Genomic DNA, 23,552 nt, shown 5'->3' on the forward strand with positions numbered 1-23,552 from the left:
TAAAAATAAGAAAAAAGTATAGAAAATAAAAGAATAGTGGCTGCTCAAAAGTATATAAGCATTTAAAAATTTGAAAAAGATAAAATGAATAATTTTCTAAAAGAAAAATTATAAAATATGTCCATCAAAAAGAGAAAGCCTAAACATTTATTTCATAGAAAGGAAAGATCTATTTTATGGAATTAAAATGTCTATCAGAGTCACTAAGAGATCACTAATGACACCTGCTTTCACAAGAGTAATGGGCCACCTTGGCTTCCCTAGAGCTCAAAGCAAGAAGGGACTTCATGAACACCGAGGCCAGGGCTCAGCCAGGAGAGGGAGGAGGAGGCCTGAGCACAAGCAGCGCAAGGACAGGGCCAGACCCATGCCACAGGCCTGGGCCACTCAGGCTGCGTCTGATGTGTGCATGAACAGGCAACGCAGTGGTGGACCTGAAAGGACCTGAAGCAGGAGTGCCCAGGTTCCATGGGTCCCACAGAGACTTGGAAATGGAGAAAGGGGAGGGGCTGGGCAGCGATGCGCCTGCAAAGGGCCTTAGTGAGGACTGGGCTGGGGAGCCCTGCCTCGTGGGGAGCTCCCCAGGAGTCCCTGCCTCCTCTCACCTGCCCCTGCTTCTTGACTGCTGTGCAGTGAGGGGCTCTGCTTGATCACCACCAGCCCCAGGGTGTCCCTGCCTCCAAGCTTTTGGCCAGGTCAACTAGGTAGATGAGCTTTCTTGAATCAAGATATCCAGCACTTCATTTCAGGGACAGGAAAATGCTTATTCTTTATCAAAACATTATTCATGATAACACACATGGCTTATCGCTGCTTTTCACTGTAACTATTTCTACAATTCTGCTCCACGGGGATTCTCAGTGTGGCTCTCCCCCTGCATAACCACCCTGCGCCTGTGGTGCTGAGCGGTGGCCCCAGCCTGCACCCAGTGTGCAGCCGCCACTTCTCCCCACAGGCTGTGGAATTAAAACCACCTCTCAGCATGAATAGATCTCCTCCAGAGGGGAGAGAGGGTGAGTACCTATGTACACAGAATATACACAGGTATACACATGCACACCTGCAGCTGAGCACAAAAGATCTAACACAAACCAAAGGTCCTGCTGGGCATGGTGACACACATCTGGAACCCCAGCACTTGGGAGCTTGAGGCAGGAGGATCACTATGAATTGCAGGCCAGTTTGGGCTCCATAATGAGTTCAAGACCAGCCCAAGCTACACAGAAGATCGGGTCTCAAAATCCAAAACAAACAAACAGGGCTGGGGAGATAGCTCAGCAGCATAAGCAACATGCTTGGCAAGCGCAAAGTCCGGAGCTCAATTCCCCAGTAACACACACACACACACACATACACACACATACACACACACAAAAGGCCATTGAGTTCAGTGTAAGCATTTAAGAGAACAAGTTGAAAACACACAGCTTCTTATTCAGGAATACAGGTGCCAACTGCTTTTTGAAAAATTGAAAAGCAGGCAGATTGGGTGACCCAGGGCTCTGCAGGCAGTGGCCACAGCAGCAGCACCATGTGGAGCTTCCATAAGGCATCGGCCAGAAGCAAAGGATGAAAACGCCACGCTCGCCGTGTTGGCAGTTGTTCCAGGGCCTCACCAATCTGAAGAACTGACCATTTGGGGCATCAGCACACAGACGCTATAAGCATGAACCTCCAAATCACATAAGGGAACACCATGCAGACGCCAGCAACTGGGGCTGCCAAGGAAACTCTCATAGCAATGAAAGGAAACAAACAGAGCAAAGTGGCAAGCACCAGCCATTGAGCACAGACCAACAGTGCTGTGCAGACCAAGCTGGAGGGGCAGGGGGCATGGAGGACATGGAGCAGCACACCGAGCCTGCACCACTCATTACAGGCTCTAGCCTGGGCTGCATAGGGACCAACACCAGCCGCACCTGTGTTTCACCATGCTAAAGGCCTACCAGCTGCTTCCTGGACATACAGGATGGCTTAGCTGATTACCACTGTGCCCACTGGCCTATTTCCATGGTCAGCTGGGAAAATCACAAAATTAAGGTGAAAATATGTGGGCCTTGAGGAGAAGAGACTTGGGCAAGCCAGCAGGGTCATCAGGGCAGAGCAAGGCAGGACGATGCCACATACACTGGAGGCAACAGTGCTTCCTTAGGCCTGCTGTGGTCATTGGGGGTGGGGCCCGTGTCCATGGATGGGCACGGCTGTGGGGAGCCTAGGACTTGCAGCCAGAACTGAGAGCCACTGTGGGCTGAGGACTGCAACAGAAGGCTGTAGACTACCCAAAAGGTGAAAGGCTGCCACAGTGGGAACTGCCATGAAGGTGCTTCCTCGGCAGTAATGACAAAGTCCTGGCCTGGCCAGCCCTCCAGGATTGTGTTGTCCACAGGCTCACTGGCTGACTATAGATGACAGAGACCAGGCCACTTGGTGGTGACAAGAGGCTTACAGTGTTGACTTTCAGACACCCTGATTTCCTGCCCAGAGCTGCTGGCCAGTCAGGCAGCCACCCCCGTGGACACCTGGTGAGATTACAATGCAACAGGGCATCCTGTGCACCTTCCCAAGGAGGGAACTCAGGTAGTTCTTCACACCCAGGAGACCCAAGGCTGACTGATATGAATTTGATTTGCTATTTGCTATTGTTATTCAAGGTGGCATCAGCTTTAGGGCTTTGTTTTGATACAGGGTTATCCTATGCAGTTTAGACTTGTAGTGATCCTTCTATCTCAGCCTTCCCAGTGCTGGGATTACAGGCGAGTGCCACCACACCTGGTTTCAGGGCCCACACAACATGCAGTACCGGGATTGAACTTGGGACCTTGTGCTTGCCAGGAAGGTACTTATGCCACTAAGCTATCTCTCCAGCCCCCACACCAGCCTTTTAATTTAAAATACTAAGATTCTCACCACATGAAGATGTTTTTAAGATTTAGGCTTTGGAGAGTTAGTTCCAGGCAGATGATTCTCTTAGATCCTAGGGATAATGCTAAAAATCTGATTTTCTATATTACTATTTTCTTCTTAGGGAAGAAAAAATGTCTATAAACATTAATTTTCAAAAAAAGGGGCCTAGGGAGATAGCTCAATAGAATAAGCACTTGCCTGGCAAGCGCAGGGTCCTGAGTTCAATCCCTGGTACTGCAAAAATAAATAAATAAATAAATAAATAAATAAACAAACAAATAAATAAATAAATAAATTTCAAAAAAAAAAAACATTAATTTTCCAAAATAGCTGGTAATCACCTTGCTGGAAGATTCTGTATTTCCAATGCTGCTATGACTTGATTACTTCCAGTTCTTCTACAACTCCTGCTTTGTTTCTTCCTCCAACTCGTTGAGTAATAGGTCACAGTCCCTCTCTTAACTGGGTCCTCTGAGGTCACTTCAAAAGCCACATATTACAGTCTTAAACCTCTTTTTGTGGGTCAGGGACTGATCAGAGCTGTAGAGTTAATTGTTGCTGCTGTTTCTCCTTTGATCTCATTAAAGATGTACTACACGGTTTTTCTTGGTGGGCCCAAGGTTTACACTAGTTAATAATAAATTGTTTCCAGGTATTTGCCAACTTGTGCCATTCCTGTGAAGAACCTGAACTATCACAGACTGAGAGAAATAGAGTTACATCTGACTTAGAATGAAGAAGCAGTGCCTCCCAAAGCCATAAAACCTCGCAGTGCCTCCCAAAGCCATAAAACCTCGGCACCTGAGCAGGTGTGGTAGTACATACCAGCACTCTGGGAAGATTTAGCAATTTATCAAGACCTTGTCTCAAATTTTAAAGAGCAAACAAATAAAAACAAAAACACAAAACAAAAACAAAAGCCAGGGGCTGGCGAGATAGCTCAGTAGAATAAGTGCTTGCCTGGCAAGCACAGGGGCCTGAGTTCAATCCCCAGTTCTGGGAAAAAAAAAAAAAAAAAAAAAAAAAAAAAAAAAAAGCCAACACAGAGTGACAGAGGTTTACTCCATGGATACTAGAATGACACAGCACAACAAAATCTGCTAGCATGGTTCATGACATCTATAACAAGAATGCTAGACAGATGTTTGAACAAGCTTGACCCCCATTTCCCAATAATAGGACTCAAGAAAACAGGCCAGCATACTCCTGTAATCTCACATCAGGGAAGTCAAGGTAGCAGGACTGCCACAAGTTGAATGCCAGCCTAAATTACATAGCAAGACCCTGTCTCAAAGAGCCAAAAAGACGGAGGCCTGCCGGTTAACTCAGTTGTTTAAGTGCCTGCTCATGCAAACGCAGTCAGGTGCGGGATACCACAGTTTGATCCCCAGCTCCATATGCCTTACCAGACCCACCCTTAAGGCAGCCTGAGCCAGCCAAAAAAAAAAAAAAAAAATCCTGCTCAATTTTTTTTGGCCGGCCAAACAGCTCAGCGGATTAAAGCACCTGCACACAGACACAGGAGCTGGGGGTTCAATCCCAGGGCCTGCCATGCCGGCCCCACCCCCAGGGTATGCTGAGACAGCAATTGAGACTGGTATGGTGGCACACACCTGTAATCCCAGCTCTTGGGAGGCTGTAAACAGGCGGATCTCTATGAGTACGATCTAGTAGTAAGACCCTGAAGATCCTGTAGACCATTCCTCCCCCCACAAAAAAAAAAGCCAAGAAGAGGAAGGAAGGAAGAAAACAGGGGTCAATTTTTGTTTTGATGTCTATATAGATTTATTTTAGCTTTTAAAACTCAATCAGAAAAAAAAGAAAAAAACTCAATCAGTATTACTAGGGGTCAATTTAAAACATCTTCATTACACACTTCTGCCTAAAGTGATACCCACTCTACAGCTATGTTGAGTGTCACAATCTCTGCTCCAGCGTCAGGCTCTACTCCCTGGAGAGACACCCTAGCCTCAGGGACCTCAAGGTAAACCCTTTGCAGAATCCAGGGTGTTCTCAGGACACACCATGCAAGGTTTGAGCCTCAGCTGCATACAAACAAACCAAGAGCCGTGATCTGAACTGGCCCAGCCCAAGGAGGCTGCCAGACAAACACAATAAAAGCAAGATCACAGTTTCTTTTTTTCTGAAATATACGCCTCTCATGTGCTGACTCACAGACTCACACCGCCATCCAATTATGTCAGTAAAACACTCAGACATTATCACCCCTGCAATCCGATCACATCCCAGGTTCAGTTCACTCCTAGTCTTATAAACAATAATACTTAAAAGTAAACTTTTATTTAAAATAAGAAAATGAATGAGACTATTGACCATAAGAGCAGGAAGGAGAAACGGCTTGTTTCGTTAGGTTTAGGGAAAGCAGCACTGAGGTTTGAGGCCCTCCATCTATGTGGGACAGCAGGTGGAGGCTTCTGCCTCAAGTGTCACCACAGCAACTATGCTGGACACACCTGCAGAAAGAGGGGCAGCTGGGCACTGAAACATGTGCCTGTCCTCCCACCCACTCGGGAGGCTGAGAACCGTGGGAGCCCCGTAACTCAGGGCTGGCGGGGCGGCACAGGAGGCCCTGTCTCCGCAGAGAGAAGAAAGTAAGCATTCACCACCTGCATACACATGCCATTTTAGAGAAACCCTGGGAAGTCCTCAAGGCTGGGTATGGGGACAGTGAAAGCCAGCCTGTGCTAGGGGAGGAACTAATTCCACCCTGAATGTCAGGATGAGAACATGGGGGCAGCACTGACCAGCAGTGGCCTGCAGATGGACTACACAACTCAGACCCCAGTTTTGCAGAGGCTTCCAGCAAGTGGCTGAGAGGGAACACAGGGCTGGGGCTGTGAGGATGAACAAGATGCTTCCCTCTGCCACCCCTGCAGCCACCGGTCTCTGCTGTCGGGGCCTCTGGATAAAGAGCAGGCAGTGTTGCCAGGCACTACGGTGCCCAAAGCCCAGTGCCCAGAGCAGCCTGCACCTCTCTGCTATCTTCAGCAAGGGAAAAAGCAGTGCAGGTGACAGTGGGGACATGATACACAGGACAACACATGAAGCAGCTGCATACGCAAGCACAGCTGCATGGAGACCACCACCCACCTGTCCCTGGGCCTGGGCTGTGGAGGGCAGAGACCAGTGGCACTGCTGAAGGATCATTACCCAAGTACTACACTCACCGTAGACTATGTACACAGTCCTTTCTTGGTGTTCAACCAGGAAGAGCACAGCACCAACTGTCCCAAAAGCAGATGCTCCTGGTCCCACTGCTGTCTACCTGGACATTCCTCGTCACTTCAGAGCCCTGCAAACAGTGCTGGCCAAGATAGAGTGAAGAGCTGGCTCCACACCATGAAGGGGACAAAGTCCACCTTCCACCGCAGCAGGCAGCAGGCCAGCTGGACAGTTAGGGCTGTGTCAGCTGCATGACCTGCATAGGCAGCAACTGACCTGGCCACCCCAAGATGGCACAGGGTCTGCCATTCTTCACTACCCGACACACCCCATGTCACATCGCAGAATCTAATCTGGTTCTGACGGACCAGTAGCCACAGAACTGTGCATGGAAATCATCATACAAGAATTTCTCACCTGGCACGTGCATGTACTTTAGGATGTATATGCAAGGGACAGTATTTTCAAATGAGTCTGTGCATACAGGAAAGTACCTGGGGCACCTTAAAGTCAAGGCACACAAGGAATGGAACACAGAGACGCTCTGGGGAGCTAAGCACACTTGCGTGAGCCGATACACTCTCCTATGTCTTCATGACTCTGAAGAATCAATACAACCACTTTTAGGCTCTGCATGCAGTTAACAATGCCTTTTAATTATCTGGCTCTATGTTTGACTTTACAATCATAAATTACTTCTCTAAATAAAATTTAAATACTAGGAAAAAACTGACTTGATTGTATGTTAAGCTGAGTACAACCTTTCCCCCCTGCAGCAGTCAGATGCAGTATGGCTGGGCAGAGTCAGAGCTCTGGGCTGCTCCCTATATCTCCTTCAGCGTGCAAAGAGGGTACAAAGTTCGGGTCTTGCACCATGGCCCAGCTGCCCTCTGTGCCACATCACCTGCTCCTGCTATAGAGGAAAGGCCTAGCCTCCCTCCAGGCCCAGGCCCTTCTGGGGCTGGGGAGACCCAGGGGTGCTGCTGAGAGTTGTAGCTCGTTTCCCTCCTTTGGGCACAGGTCACCCTCTGCTGCCACCTCTCATGAAGGTAAAGGGCCAGTTGGGCAGAGATAATTGGCTGCTGTCTGAGACTAAACTCCTGTAGTTCAGGTGAAGGCTAGAAGCATCTGATCCAGCACCCACGACCCACGCCAGGGGTGCATGTCAGTCTTGTGGGTCCCTCTCACCAGCAAAGTAGCTTCCCATGCTGCTCACAAAGCACCAACACTTCACCAGCTGCACTGCCACCCAGAGAGCCCTGGGTCTCCCAAGGCAACTGGCCGTGTTGGCCCCAGCAGCAGCCCTGGTGGGCCTGGGAGCCTGATGCAGACACCCAAAGCCCTGGATCCGCCTCCCATTCACTAGTTCCAGGTGGATCCTGAGAGCCGGGACTGACCTGTCCTGACCTCACTGTGGCCACCTCATCAATGTAACCTGCTGCAGGGGACAATGTCCACCCCCAGGTTCTCAGGGAGCCACAGGTGATAGGAAGTTCACAAGCCAGGCTCCCAAGGAACAGCAGCACAGGAAAGAGACAAGACTGTGAACTGAACACATTAAAAAGTGTGGCTCAGATGCCACAGGGAAGAGACTGCTTTAGGGACTTCAAGTCACCTCACGAGAAATCCAGAAAGATCACGGCAAAGCCACACACAGATCAGGTGAGGCATGAGCACCACTGTTCCTCAGCAGGGTAGCCACACACTCCAAAGCTCACCCTGAATGGGTCCCAGCGACAGCAAAAGGGAGCTCAGGAGCACCAAGGTAAAGCCCAGGAACAGGGACCTGATGCTCATGGTTCCATTGTCTAAGACCCCGAGAGCTACAGTCACTGCTAACCGGTCACACCCTCTGAGAGGGTCACTCACTGTCCCTCTGCCCAATGTAGGTTCAGAATTTCAGGTCAGCCCTTCCTGCTGGGAGCGTTCCCGGGGCCCTGAAGAGCACACCTCTTCCAGGGGTTCTACCTGGGAGGCCTTTAGGAGGCATGGGCTCAAGCCAGAAACAAAAATTTCATAGTGCTGAGTTGGGGCTAGGGTGCAGCTAGTAACAGCACACTAGCAGGCATGAGGCCCAGGAAAAGTGCACAGTTGTGCAGGTTTGACCAGGAGTTGCCCCATTGGTGCTCAGCGAGTTAGTCTCTTAGATGCCACCTCCACCAAGCTCGAAAGACCTAGCAAGAACCCAGCCCACTGATTTTCCTGCGCCTTCCTAGTCCTCACTTGGGGCAGAAGCTTGAGTCTCTGTCCCTGGAAAGGAGGAACAACCTGCCCAGCATCCTGGTCCTCTCCAGGCTCAGCTTCCTGCAGAGCTCCTCTGGCTTCTGATTGTCCCTGCCAGCCTGACAGGGGCTTTTGTCCCCCACACTGTTAGCCATGGGCCCCCACTGACATGCTGGCCACTTCATGGCCTCACCCTGTCCCTAAGTCCAGAGGGTGGTCATTATTTAAATCAAAAGAAGGGCCAGGGAAATGGCTTAGTAGAATAAGCACTTGCCTGGCAAGCGCAAGGGCCTGAGTTCAATCCCTGGTTCTGCAATAAAAAAAAAAAAAAAATTGGGGCTGGGAGATGGCTCAGCAGAATAAGCGCTTCCCTGGCAAGCGCAAGGGCCTGAGTTCAATCCCCGGTTCTGGAAAAATAAATAAATAAATCAAAAGAAACAGCTTAGCTGTGAGCTGGACATTAAGACTGACCTTATCAGACCCAAAAGCTACAACTCTTGTTGCATAGGTCCTGCTTTACCTTGGTCTTAACCATCCAGCAGAAAAGTATAAAAACGAAATATAAGAAGTGAAGCCATGCTGTTATGTTGAGCTGTAGGGGACTCAGGTCAACAATTTCTGACACTGCCAGTGAAGCGGAAGACCCAATACTATTATGGGCAACTGGACTCTTTTGGAATATTTTGCTGAGTTTACACAACTATAATATTCAAATAACAGAACTTAACAAAAAAAAAAAAGTATACAGATGAATGTCCATTTTGTATCTGTGTATTCAAAATGGTTAGGATAGATATATAGTTACATTCTCTTAATGAATAGAGTGATTTGTTCTAATGGTGTTTGTAAATAGGATATCATGTCCACATATTGTACAACAATTAACCACTAGGAAGAATGTATGCAATGTGTTAATTATTGAAACTGTCCTACCAATTTGATTTGAAACTGTCTCATTGATATTTGTTTATCAATAAAATTATGGGAAAAAACAATTAAAATATAAATAAATAAAAAAAAGAAAATTCACTCTTACTTTCATATCCCTTAATAAACACAATTATTCATCTTCCATTAAAAAAAAAAAAAAAGGACACAATGTGTCCTGCTCCCAATAGCATAGCAATAGCTCAGGCAACTGAAAAACCACAGCAACTTTATCAAAGAGGAGAGGGCAGCAAAAGGTACTGGCTGTGAATGCTGGGGGTCGGCTGCCCAGTGTGCCAAGCAGCCAAGAACCATACAGCACCAGTCACGAAATAAGCAGCCATAATAAAGTAACACCAAAGTAACACTCAACAAGTCCTTCTGGTTTGGAAACAAAGGAGGCAGGAGGCATCTCATCTCAGTGCTTGGGCCACAGTCACATGACAGCAAGGACTGCCAGCCACAACTGCAAACCAGACAAGTGGGGGGAAAGAGGAGGCAAGCAACCCTGGCCATGCCTGTTGCTCCAACCGCAGTCCCAAGCATTCCCTGGTCACAACTGGGCCCACAGGGTTATGGACCCAGGCTAAGCCCGCAGTGGCTGGGCAGAGGTCTCTCTGGTCCAAGAAGGAAGGCTGAAGGCCCCAGGCCTGGGCCTGGCTCCCTTGGCTTGAGCCCTCACAACAGCAGTCACAGATGGGGACAAGACACTTGATAGGTTCCGGCCCACATACAAACTGTTAAATTATCATGGCCCTGACTCAACATGGCCGAATTCCCAAAACAACTTATCTTCCCAATGACCATTTCCTCTTTCTTCCCCACTCCAGCCCTGGATACAACTTCCTCTTACCTTTCCCATGCACAGAAGGGAGCCTCCAATCAGCTCCTTGTGTAACACTGAACCCGTGTCACTCAAGCTCCACTGCTAGCAAAAGTCTACAAAGTCTCAGCATTTCTGACTCAGGTCAGAGGCTCCGCCATCTCCCTGCCATGGGTCCTAACCTCTCAGTGTCCTGTCAATGGCTATAAAGACCTTTTCTACCCTTTTCTTTCACTTCCATTTCTCTGCCAAGCACGCAAAAAACCTAACAGCACTAACCCAAAGGAAGGCCCACCAGAGCATGGACAGACCCGCCCAGGAGGCCCTTAGTGCTGCAGGCTCTGTCCTTCAGCCAGTACGACCCAGGATCCATCAGTGCCAGAACCACCAGTGCCTCTGGGCTCTCTACAGGAGAGGACGCTCCCAGGCCACCCATACATGGTCTGCAACAGGAAACTCAGATACACGTGTGACACCAACGCACACCTCACTCACCAAGGCACAGGATCAGCAGGGTGGGCACCAGCTGTCCTCAGAGGTGTCCGACTGGAAGGGCCTGGAAGGAGAGACACAATCATGAGCTGTGTCCACAGACAGGAAGATGCCCATGGAACCAGCTGGGAGCAGGACCCTGAATACTGAGGAGGCCAAATGCCAGGGAAACTGAGTCACGCCTCCACTTTCCCTTCCCAGTGAGAGGAGAGCCACTAACTGAAGCGAATGCCAGTTTCATGGCCCATCAAAATTTTCTGGGGCTATTCTACGCTGGACAAGGTGGCCAAGAGAGAAAGCCAAGTGCACAAAGCTGAGCACCGCGCTCGTGGGTTTTAAATAGCAGGAAGCACCCCTGAGCCACGCTAGGAGCACAATGGGGTCTCCACAGCGTGCACACCTCCTGTACAGCTGGCACCCACGCCCTCCGGAAGTTCCTCTCTTCCCTGATGGAAATCAGGCCCCCAGCACAGACTCCTCGTCCCTCCCTTCCCTGCCTCTGGCTATTCAAGGACCCCAGGCTGGTCTTTCTGTGCCTGCTCCCCTCGCAGAGCATCGGCCCACAGCTCTCCTATATGGTGGTGTGCATCACAATTTGTCCTGCTGTTAAAGCCAAGTAACAGTGCACAGAGCGTTCATGTGTAGAAGCTGAGCCTGCAGGCAGTGGCTTTGGGGAGGAGCTCTGGCTAGGAGCCCTGCAGCTGGCTATGACAACCATGAGAAGCAACACCCAGGCTTCCAGCCAGCTGCTCAGCACTTTCTTAGACAGTGGCATTGAGTGGGGCAGGCCCCACGCGATCCCCTCCATGAGCCTGATAGCGTCTGCCCCAGTGCAGGTCCATGGCCGGGATCTGGTCACACTTAATGCAGAGAGGCAGGCTTCTCTTTGCAAACTGGTGTCAAGTCATGCTCAGGATTTGGAACCATTGTAGGTTTTCTTTTGTACCTTTGCTCCTCCCTGTGTAACAGGCTTTTGCCTCTGGCTGCTTCTACCATGGACACCTGGTACTTCTCCTTGTGCTTCAGCTCAGCGCTTGCTGTTTCATGGAGGTGAGTTTTTGCAACACCTAGAAAAATATCAACCACTGCATTTCCCTCACAGGCACTAGCTCTTCTCCAGAGAGCAGCCCCAGGCTTTGGCCACACAGTGTGGTCTCCCCAAGGCCCTGCAGCTTCCTGTCTTCCTACTCTGAGAGTCACTTCACAGTGTGGTTTGGTTTCTATATTAAATGCCCCAGAGGCCAGGTGCAGGGCCTAGTTGGTGGGCTTTGAGGGACATCTGGGGCAGGAGGGCTCTGACCTCTCAGTAGCTGCTGTGGATGGAGATGGGGCAGGAGTGGGCCTGGCAGAAAGCAGGCCATGGGGCATGGAACCTGAGCACTGCGCTCCTCCTGCTCCTTCCCTCTGGGCCCTGTCCCTGCTTCCCACACCTCTGCTATGATGCCACCTCAGCTACCAACCATAGAACAAGGCCTTTGGGACCATGAGCCAGAGCAAAAACTTTTCCTCTCAGCTGCTGTTCTTGGGCAACTTTGTAAACATCCTGAGCCTGTGTCACAGAAGAGCTAACACAGCCAACTTTTCCTATGTCTGTCAGTCCCATCCAGTGTGTCTCCCATCTCTAGACTTATCTGAATTCTTTTGTGTATCTGTTATTTCTCTTAATTTTGTTCACATTTTCCCTATTGAACAAAAGAACATAAATGCATGATCCACTAAACATTCTTGTACGCTAGTTTTTTGTTTTAAGACAAGGTCTCTTATTCACAGAAACCCTCCTGCCTCATCCTCCCAAGTGCCTGGATGACAGGCAAGCACCACCACCTCTAGTTGTCTGATAACTCTTCCATGTGGACAGATGTGGCTTCACTGAGGTCTTTCTCTGACAACAGCCTGTTCTCCTCTGAGCGAATGGTACAGAAGTCATCTTCGGTCGCTGCTGGGCCCTGAGGTCCTGGCACTGGGAACTAGGCTGGCGGCAGACCCTCAACAGGATGCCTTGGGGCTCTGCTGGGCAGTAGCTTGGTTCCTTCCAGACTTGTGGCTATGCTCTGTGAGGGGACTCCCACATAGCTTGGCTCTTGGGCTGAGGCTGTAGTTCAGGGGAGCTGTGTGTCCCTCCCCCGAAGACACAGCTATTCCCTGTGTAAACCAAGCAATGTCTTGCCTGCCCTACCATGCCTACCCCATGGCCCTGGTGCCACTCCTCAGCCCAGAGCACTTTCTTTGAGGCTCTTGCTTCCCTCTACACCAACTCCAGCTCCTCGGGCTCCACTGTCCTGCAGCCAGCACTGCCCAGGTGTGAAGCACAAGTAATATGGTTAGTACACTGTGTCAACTTAAAATCTAAAAGTTTAACTAAGTAACTTGGCAGTTCTATGTCCTGGGGTGAAGAGGATATGTCCTTACTCTAGGGTGTTGCTCACTGTGTCAACTTGAGAAGTTTGGAAGGTTAACTAAGTGACTCAGCAGGGAGCCAGAGAGATTACTTTGTAAACATCCTAGAGCTGTGGAACAGAAAAAAATAGAGACGGTGTGGGTGTAAAGGACCACCCCACTCAGGGCCGGCAGCGGGCATACAATATAAGGGAAGAAAACAGGCTTGTTCTGCCCTACTTTTTACTCTTGTTGTTTTTGCTGTCTTCTGTGGCCTTGGACTGCGGCACCTGTGTCACGCCACCCTGAGGCCAGCTGCTGTTGACTAAAATCTCCACAAACTGTGAGCTAAATAAACCTTTCCCTCTTTAATTTGGGTGTCAGGTATTTTGTCTTAGCAGTGGAAAAAAGTAAGACAGCATGGCATATGGGTACTGAACCCCATAGCACAGCGACTTTGAGCGTGGCTTCCTGAAGGCAGGTGGTAAAGTCAGGCAGGAATGATGTACTGTGAAGTCCAGCTTTCACTGAGCTGAAACCGGCTTCTGGCTGGGCCTACTGGGGTCCCTTGTGAGGTGCCCCAGGCTGGACCCACCAGACCTCCAGCCCCTTCTTTCTGCTCTCCATAAGAGCTCTCACCGGATGCACATCTCTATGCAGGAGGCAGCAACAGGCGACCTGTTCATCACGTTAACCCAGAATGCAGACCTGAGTCGATGGGGCACCAGTACCTCCTCCAATCAGAAGCAGCCACACAGAGAACTGTGAGGCACTGGGGAGGACGGCGACTGCTCAGGTGGGCCACCCAGCACCTGACCCATCCATGGGCCCCACAGGCCTGGGCATCACCGGATATTTGTCACCAACAGCACAAGGCTCTGAATCCTTGCAGTAAGCTCTAAATCCATTCCAGCATCTCTGTGATCTCCTGTCCTGTGTCTTCCACCGCCCTGATGATGTCCCTTGAATCAAAGAGTTTCAAACTTTGATCATAAAAGCAGACAGAGCAAATAGGCTGATCACCTTCCTCCTCAGGGAGGAGCCTGACAGGGCCCGCTACATGGGCCAGGACGCTGCTGTGAGTGGCAGAAAGGACATGGCCACCAGCTTGTAATCCTACAGCTGGCAGCTCCCACTCTGTGAGCACAGTGACACGAAAAACACAAGGATCTGCAGTGCCTGCCATTCCACCAAAGACGGGAGGCTGGGCTGAGAACATCTGCCACCAGCAAATCTCAGGGAGGTCAAGACGTGGACACTAGGCAGACAGCGGGTCTCCAAACCCAATTGTGAAAACTGGAAAGAACAAAAAAAGGATCTGCAAAATCTAGCCATCAAACATTAAGTCAAAATCTAATATGTGAATTGAATAGTAACAAAAATATTTCATATCATAGCTTACAGCTTCAGCCAAATCAGCTCTTAAAGGGAATGACTCAGAGCACATTAAAGACTTAAAAGGCTGAAACAGAAGACACAAAATATATCTCAAAAAGTTACAAAAGTGTCAGGCATGATGGCACATGCCTGTAACCCAGCACTCAGGAGGCGGAGACAGGAGGATTGCCATGAGTTCCAGGCCACCCTGGGGTATGGAGTGAGATCCTGCCTCAAAGAAAAATGAAAGCAAAAAATAAATTTAACATGCAGGGAGGAAATCATTTTAAAGTCAGAAATTAATGAAACACAAAACACAGGAAAGGCCCCAAAGCTGGTTCTGAGAAAAGATCAATAAAACCAACAATATTTTGTCACAAGAGAGCAAGATAAAGAGAGAGGCACAGAGGCACAAACACGTGTCAGGAGCAGGGACAGCCCACAGGCTACAAGGACACAGCGGGCACTGTGACAATTTTATAGTAAAAAACCTGAAAGTAGGGTAGAGGAGAAATCCCTGGGGGAAATCACAATGAAAACAGACTCCATGAGAACTGCAAAACCTGAGCAGGAGTCCAACACCGCTGCTAAACAAGGAAACCGCCCGAGTTCAGTGCGATTTACACAAAGATCCAACAAGACATTAAAGGTGAGATGTTTCAGGATTTCCAGAGCCGTTCAAAGAAACCAAGGAGAAGAACGCCGGCTTTGTGTCTGCCAGCAGAGACCCAGAGCAGCCACATACGGCACCTGCTCAGGAACTCAAAGAAGCTGAGTATCACAGTCTCACCTGGTACTTGACTGTTTAGAAACTCCCCCTTTTTTGGGGGGGGAGGGGTCTTTTTGAGATAGGGTCTCACTGTACAGTTCAGGTTGGCCTTGAGTTCACTTTGTAACCCAGTGATCCTCCTGCCTCAGCCTCCTAAGTGTCGGTATTACAGGCGTGCACTACCACACCCAGCTAACTCACAAATTTGGTAACATGATTTTGGCAAAATTTTGCCCCTGTACTCTTTCGTTGTTGATTTGGTGCTCAACACCCAAGCTGGACCTGTGCGTGTTGCCTGCCTGTGACCCTACCCACTTTCTCTCAAGTCAGCACATCTGTTTGGCCTTCCTTGTTGTCGTGCTCCCTGGAGCCAAGTCAACATGCACACCAGGGAGCCACGGTCAGTCAGGGCAGATCAAAGGTGCAGGGGAGTTCCGGAACAAAGGAAGTAGTGTGCTCCTATGACAGGAGGCACAGAGGACACTCCTGGACATGACAGACAGCATCCTAATGGTGCTACCTGCCACTCCTGCTGCCACAACAAACACTGAGATTCAAGAGCATCCGAACCTTGGCTCTTGGTTTCAGATCTCTCAGGGCACAGTCAGGGGCCCTGCTGCCCACAGGCCTGCAGCATCAGTAGCACAGCGCAGGGAGTGAGGCTGCCCAAGGTGTGTCCAGGACACAAAAGCAAAAAGGAAGAAGGCTGCATGGTCCCTTGGCAGGGCACCCATCACCTGAGTCCACCTTTATATGAACCCCCAGCAGGACCAGCTCTCAGCACACAGTTCTGGAACACTATAGACTTGAGCCCTCAGCACACAGTTCTGGGACACTATAGACCTGAACCCTGTGACAAACATCATGCTCAGCAGTGACTCAGGAAAGCTCCCTGCAGCCAGTACCCTTGCAGCCCCTAAGCTCTTGGGACACCAGCCAGCAAAGGAAGGGAGAAAAAGGAATAAATGCCCAGAAGAAGGAAAACACAAACTCGCAGATGGCATGGATGCACACTCAGAAAATCTAGAGTTAAAAGAATAAATAAATGGTCCCAAGTAGCCTACTTACATGTGTGTGAAATAAGAAAAAAAAGGTTAGGGCCAGGACCACAGCTCAGGGTACAGCCTCCCGCGTGCACGTCTAGCCCCACATCTGTCCTTAGCACCAAAAAACAAAGTGCAGCTGGGAGCTGCATAAATACAAAGAGTGAGCCAGCTCGGGTGTCTAGCCTGACACTCAAGAGGGTGGGCTACATGAATACCAGCCACGGCACACACAGACTGGGGGCAGAGAAATGTGGCAAACCTCCGGCACATGTGTTCATTATCGCTGAAATCTCCAACAGGGGCACCATCACTGGAGTAGAGAGACAAACTCAGCACACCACTACCTGCATAAATACTATAGGCTTACAAATGTCAAAACTTTTTCTCCAACTTTCTTACTGAATATTGGGTACAGAGAAGTTGAAATAATAGCACAACGAGAGCCTGAGTGTGGACGTGTACATTAACACATGTGTGCCTGCGTGTCTCTGTGTCTGAGTGTCTATGCATCTGTGTCTGCACACCTCTGTGTACCTAGCATGTTTGCACCTGCGCATCTGCACACACATGCATATGACTGTCTGCCTCTTGGTGCATGTGTGCAAGTCCCCCACAGACCCCAGTGCTGCGCACCTCAGTGTCCTGACTGCATCTTCCTCAGACCCACAGTAAAGTCAGCACACTGGAAGCCAGCAGTTGGTCCCTAATACCACTGCACAGCCCAAGTGAATCATCCCCAAGTGTCCTGGAAATACCCTGTGGCTGCTATACAAATGGCTCTGTCACCCAGGCTCACACCTAGCCCCTACAGCAAGAGACTGAAGGCCTCGGCTGCAGAGGCCGTGCACAGAGAAGGTGCTGTAGAGACAGTGGAGGGATGGTAGCAGGAGAGCATGGTCTTAGCCTAGGGAGCAGGTGCCACAGTCCTCAGGGACAAGGACAGAGGGGACAGCAGGCAGAGCTGAGAAACACTGCTCCCCAAGGACCAAGTACGTGTGCCAGGGCTGCATCCATACCACTCACACAGGACAAACTCAGACACCAACCCCACACAGCACAGGCCACCAGCCAGGTGTCCCCAACACCAGGCACCAGGGAGCAGGAAGCACAGGGTTTGGGCAGCACAGGGAGCCAGTGGTCCAATGAGCAGGAATGAGGCCCAGAGATGGCTCTGCTATCATCTCCAGCCAAGGAGAAATTCAAATTTAGAAATGCAAACCCCTAAAGCAAACGTAGCAAACTTAGCAAGAGCAGATTACTTATGGGTGCCCAGGCCCTGCCTGAAGCCATCATGGTAGAGAGGGGAATGGGTGCAGGGAGGCACAGGATGGTGGGAGACACCTCTCCATCTCACCTCCTAGCCCTGCGGCCATACTTCTTATTCTGAGGAGGCAATGGCCCTGGCCTCACCGCCTGGGACCTCCAAGGCCCTCAGCCCCCAAGTAGTCCCCTGTTCACAGGTCATGGCATCCCTAGAGCCAGGAGCATCACTGGTCAAAGCTCGCATCCTGCCAGGAGGGGACAAGAAACAGCAGCCATTAGTGTCACAGCCTCAAGACCTCAAGAATCCAATGTCTGTCCCTTACATTTCTGTGAGCCAGGACATTTCTGTGGGTTCAGAGGTGGTATCAGGCCAGTACAGCCCTGCAGAGACCACAGAGGCCTGGCATTCAGTCTGATCTCGGGACCAGGAGCCTGGCACAAGTACCTAGGGGACATGGGAAAGGCTATGGCACTGGGGCTGTCTCATGGCCAGCCAGAACAGAGATAACCAGCAGATCAGGGCACTGCCTCTTGCATGGCATCCTGGGGTACAAAGCCAGCACTAACACAGACTATGGCACTGATAGCCCCAAGAGACACAAGACCCTGGCCCCAGAGCCATGCAGGCCCTGGTAGAGGGGCCACTGCACAGCGGAGTGCCCTGCTGGTCCCCTAGACCTGGCTCACCCTGGAAAGCAACACTGGTATGGCTGCAGACACCGTCTCCAATATAAAAGAGTGCACAACACTCATCTGGGGGAGGCAGAGCTGCCCTAGCTGCCCAGTACAGGACAGACTGCCACCATCCCCTGCCTCCGCCACACAGCTACAGCTGAGAGTATAGAGGTGCCCACTGGAGATGTGCCCAGGTGTTTGCAGATGGGGACACACATTATGCTGACCACCTACAAAATAGGTCTGACGACCTACAGGTTGTGCAGGCAACCTACGCAATCCATTTCCACATGGTGCAAGGGTCATCACACAAGCATTTATCAGCAACAACACAGAACATGCAGGATCAGTCCTGCCTCTCTGCCTACACTGTTCCCAGCATGAGCCCCATCCATAGCCATGGTGGCCCCAGCAGGGAGCTGGGACCCAGATGTGGGACTCCCATGGCTACAAGGACTCCTATGCGGAAGTGGCTCAGACTCTGCCAGCCCAGGCGTGGCAGGGGCGACACACAAACTACAGTTGCAGCTTTAGGTTTTTGGAGTTGGGAGGCAAAACAGGCTGGGATGGAGCTCCCAGCAGAGACTCACTGAGAGGTGCCCCCTGCCCCCAGTACTCAAGAAAACAGGCAGAAATAATCAAATAACACTACACCCAAAGTGCTATCATTTTAACATGATCAGCGTAATAAAATCCCTCTTCCATCTGAGACACCCTGACGGCTGTGGGCTGCCTGGGCTGGTGCTCAGCAGCCCCAGAGCCTCAGTGGCGACAGCAGGCTGAGGTCTGGTCCCTTCTCAGGAGTAGCCCAACCCAACACTCTCCTCTCCCATGGACACTTGGAGAATTTCAGATGTTTAGAGCTTCAAAAACCCTTTGGCTTCAGACCTGTGTCTAAAGGTCAGCTCTTCCACAGCCGAGAGGCACAGCATCCCAAAGCTCTGGTTACGGCTTTGCAGGGCCTGCTGTTGGTCTTCTTGTCACTGCTGTTGTTCAGCACTGAGGGTGGAACTTATGGCCTTCAAACTGAGCTACAGCCCCAGCTGCTTTTCTTTGTGAGACAAGGTCTGGCTAAGTCATTCAGTTGCCCCGGCTGGGCTCAAACTTGCAATCCTCCTGCCTCAGCCTCCCAGAGTACCAGGACTACAGTGCTATCTGGCCAGCCAGAGCATTGTTTAACTGAAAAAGAAAACTGGCCCATTCCCAAAAATACAATATAATCACAAGGTATAGAATAAAAAGTATGATAAAGTTATTAAATTCTTCCAATATTTTTTCTTCCATTAAATTTGGAAGGGGAAAATGACCCTTTCCAGAAAGACACAATACGACTGGGTTGGCTCAGTGGTAGAGCCCCTGCCAGGCGCACCAGGCCCTGGGTTCGATCCCCAGCACCACAAACCAAACCAAACAAAAACAAAAATGATAGAGTGATTCTTATTTCCTTTTCAACTTTCTCTTCTTCCTTAGAAGGGCTCTTGTGTTTATATCCTGCCACTGTCTCTACTGTCCCCTCAAAGGATAGACAGACTCTGTCACTAGCCACCAGCCCCAGAGGTACCCTGGCTGCTGCAGTTTGCACACTGCCACACACTGTGCTTGCTTCAGCTCAGAATGCTGTCCCCTGGTCACGGACCCTGGGCACTGGGAGGCAGCAGGCCCACCCTGGCACCATCCCCTTACTGACTTCTGGCCAATATATCTTTACACAAACTTACCCCATCACTGATTCGACTGCAGTTTGAAGTTTTCAGAGCCCAGGGCACAGCCACAACCAGTGCCCATAAGATACAGAGCCAGGGCACCAGGCCCTGCCAGGCCCCTTCTGTGTTCTGCAGGGCCCTGAGGATGGGCCCTCCCAGCCCAGGAACCCCTCAGGGGCCTCCCCTGTACTGGGACAGTGGTGAGGCACATGGGGGGTGTACCTCTGAGATCGGAGCCCCTGACAATGTGGCCCCACCAAGTGGGCCCAGAACTTGGCACAGTGCTGTCATGACACAGGCACCAGGTCTGTGGAGGACACAGGGTGAGTCATGCTGCCCAACAGTCCCAGAAGCAGGGGCCACAGGTATCACAGTGAATACAGCACAAAGGAGGTAGGGTCCGGCAGGTTCTGGGAGCCAGGGTATGGAGGAAAGGCTCGCAGTGGCCCAGGCTCAGACTCAGTGAAGGAGAAGACAGAAGACTGGATTTATGGCCCCAGACAAATCAATGGCAGGGCCTCTCAGTGACATCACCACACACTGCACACTCACAACCTTCCCTCTCCATTTATTTCTACCTTGGAGACACAGATCTCCAACCACGGGCATAGCATGTACAGGGCATGGTATGTTGTAGTGGCTCCTAGTGACAAAGAAGCCAAAGTTAAGTTGAGGAGCATTCTGCAACTGTGCCTGTCCAGCTACAGCCCGTGCTGGGGACAAGCTGGGGAAGGAGCCGCCTGAGCCTCACCCCCTTGGAGATCATGGTGCCCTCTACAAGGCTGCTCCACACCAGGGCCGTCAGAGGCAGCGCCATCATCCTCATACACCAGGTCCACATCAGAGCCTGCACCGGTCCTCAAGCTGTCACCAATGCTTCACTGAGGCAGGCTCACCCCCACAAGCCAAACCTGTCTTCACCCCAGAGCTCTGTGCTGAGCCTCATGGGAGGCCACAGACAGACTCACTAGACAGGAGCCAGGACCCAAATTACATAGCTGGCAACCAAAATGCACCAAGCACCAAGCAGGAGGTGGCAGAGTGGCCAATGGGATCCCACCCTCTGGAAATGCACATTTCCAGAATGGGGGTGAGATTCAAAGGGAGAAGGCACACCTAGCACACCATGCCCTGTGTTCAATTCCTAGAACCAGACAGTAAAATAAAATAGAAACTCTAAGTTTGGTGTCACATGCCTACAACCCCAGCATTTAGAAGGCTGAGGCAAGAGAAGTGCTTCCAGCTCAAAGCCAGCCTGTGCTACATAGGGTGACCCTGTCTCTAAAGAAAACCAAATTATTTAATTAAGCTTGCTATCATATTTGGTTTTATTATTTATGGTGATATTTTAATACTAAATGCAATATATGAAATAACTATGTTTGAAGAGAACAGAGAAAATGGAAATAGAAATGGGGAAAGCCTACTGACCAGGAGAAGAGCCAAAGAGAACTTTCAGGCATGAGAAACACAATCATGGAGATGAAGAGCATCTTAAAGAGCAGGTTAAGAGCAGGGTAGTCAGAGCTGCAGAAACAGCTCAGGACGAAGTCGGAGTGAGGGAGGCCTGGAAAGCCAGCCATAGTGCAAGGTCTGGACCAGGTGGGAAGTCGAGCAAGAGGTGAGCTCAGCACACAGCCAGTGTCTTCCAGGACAGCACACACACTTGAACTCTCCAGGGGCACAAGGAGCCCACACAAGACAAGGGCAAGGATACCAGGCAAAGAGGCCACAGCGGCAGGGACCAAGAACCAGTGCCACATGCATCCCCAGTGTTCCTGTCCCTGCCCACAAGGCCCAGGTCCAAGACCCATAACAGGAGCAGAACCTACATGTCCCCTACACAGGGAACAGGAGAGCCCAGTCTCATCCCACTGCCATGGAGAGATAAAAGCAGAACCAAGCTGCTCCACCTGGGTAGGAGCCTGCTGTCTGACGTAGTTGGGTGGGCCACATCACAGCACTGCTGTGGAGCAGTGCCGTTCCCGTGCTTCCCAGGATAGAAAGCCCAAGGTCAGAAGGTGGTTTGGAGCTCTCAACTCACATGCCTAGGAGAGGGGCAGAGTCGCCCACACACGAGGGAGGTGAGGAAGGCCAGGAGCAGGGATTAACAGTGCAGAAAACCAGGATTCAATGGGCCAAGCAGGAGAACTGCAGCCACTGCTGTGAGGGTAACCAGCTGCACGAACCCTGTCCAGGGATAGGGAAAAAGGAAGAGGGCAGTATGCCTCCAGCCCACCCCACCCCACCCCCACGCACTGTCAGCAGGACACAGAACTTCAAAACAGCATGGCTTCTGTGCCAAGAAACCAGTGGCTGTCAGGGAACAGGGAAGGCGGCGCATAGCTGCTTGAGGATGCCTGGATCCCTCGGCTCTGGTCCCCAGACCAGCTGACTCCCCTATCACAAACACCCAGGGGACTCTTTTGACACAAAGTGTATAGCAAAAGCTATGGATCTGAGGCTGGAGAGATGGCTCAGTAGAATAAGCGCTTCCCTGGCAAGCACAAGGGCCTGAGTTCAATCCCCAGTTCTGCAAAAAAAAAAAAAAAAAAAAAAAAGCTATGGATCATCACCCATAGGAGCACAAGATGGTGGCATCTGTGTCTGCTGTGGGTGCTCTCATGCACGTGCCTCTCCCTCCCCAGTGACCACCACCCTGCTGCCCTCTGGTCACTGCCCCAGGTCTCAGGAGCCCTCAGCACACTGCTGGCCTTCCTCCCACACACATCCTGAGCATAATGCCGGGCTCTAGGGGTTTCACTTAGCGTGCTGGGTTTCTGATCTCTTGGCCCCTCTTCCTGTCCTCCACATCTGCAACCTTCTCTCCACCTCTTCTTCTACACTGTGTTAAGTCACGTATGTGCAGGAGAGGGCCACCCACCAGGGTACACTGTCCCATGTAGTCAGCTCCTTGGTGCCATGGCTGTGGCAGCTATAGCTGCTTCCTTGTTCTTTACACTGGGGGACAGAGCAGCCCCTACCATGGTGTCACCAGCCCTGGGGGTGGCCAACCTCACCCATTGGTTGCATCTCAGGACTGTCAATCATCTTTCATCTCCTCAACTTTGCTTCAGTTCCTTTGTATTTTGTCTGTTGCCTCCTTGGGTCTGAGAAGGAGCTACAGGGACTCAGCCAAGCAGCCACAGATGGTGCCAACTCCAGGACTTGACAGGGTGCCCACCGTGCCTCCTCCAGACCTGCTGACAACTTTAAAGGTTAATTCAAAGACACAACTCACAAAAACAAAAAAATAATAAACCCTGCTTGGTTAACTTGGAGGATTCCCTAGGCATGGGCTCAGGAAGCAAATCTCAGGCATCCATAGGACAAGGACACAGAAGGTGACAAGACCAGGTGGGATGGGCCTTCCTGCCTGGGCAGTGCTCAGGTGCCAGGTAAATTCTACATTCAATCAAAAATGCTACGGTCAGGGGCTAGGGAGATAGTTCGTCAGTCTAAAAGCCTGGCTCGCAAGCGCAAGGATCCAGGTTCGATCCCCAGGTGTGCAATGCCAGCCACTGAGACTGGACATGGTGGCTCACATCTGTAATACCAGCACTGGGGAAGCTGAGACAGAGGATCACTATGAGTCTGAGCTGCATAACAAGACCCTGTGCCAAATAAATAATAAATAAATAAATAAATAAATTTTTTAAATATATATTTTTAAAAATGCTGCAATCAAAATAAAATTAAGTAAAAAGACAAGCCCTGACTGGGAGAAGGCACCTGATGCACCCACAACAACCAAGGGAGCCTGAGGACTTGACAAAGCATGAGACAGTGGG

The 23,552-nt window shown here is 50.6% G+C and overlaps 1 protein-coding gene across 3 annotated transcripts in view; it reads right to left on the bottom strand.

The window, feature by feature from the left end:
* The window catches only part of Agpat3 (1-acylglycerol-3-phosphate O-acyltransferase 3), a 74,144-nt gene that overhangs the window by 43,694 nt on the left and 6,898 nt on the right, over window positions 1-23,552 (bottom strand). For 2 of the 3 annotated variants that reach the window (XM_023715906.1, XM_023715907.1), the window contains exon 2: window positions 10,556-10,616. The gene's annotated coding sequence lies outside the window, so the exon portion shown is untranslated. Of the gene's footprint in view, window positions 1-6,092; window positions 6,152-10,555; window positions 10,617-23,552 lie in introns of those variants that run through there. The other variant, XM_023715908.1, reaches the window with a different exon arrangement.

Source organism: Octodon degus, unplaced genomic scaffold (genome assembly GCF_000260255.1).
Source record: "Octodon degus isolate 3935 unplaced genomic scaffold, OctDeg1.0 scaffold00045, whole genome shotgun sequence".
NCBI classification, from domain to species: domain Eukaryota; kingdom Metazoa; phylum Chordata; class Mammalia; order Rodentia; family Octodontidae; genus Octodon; species Octodon degus.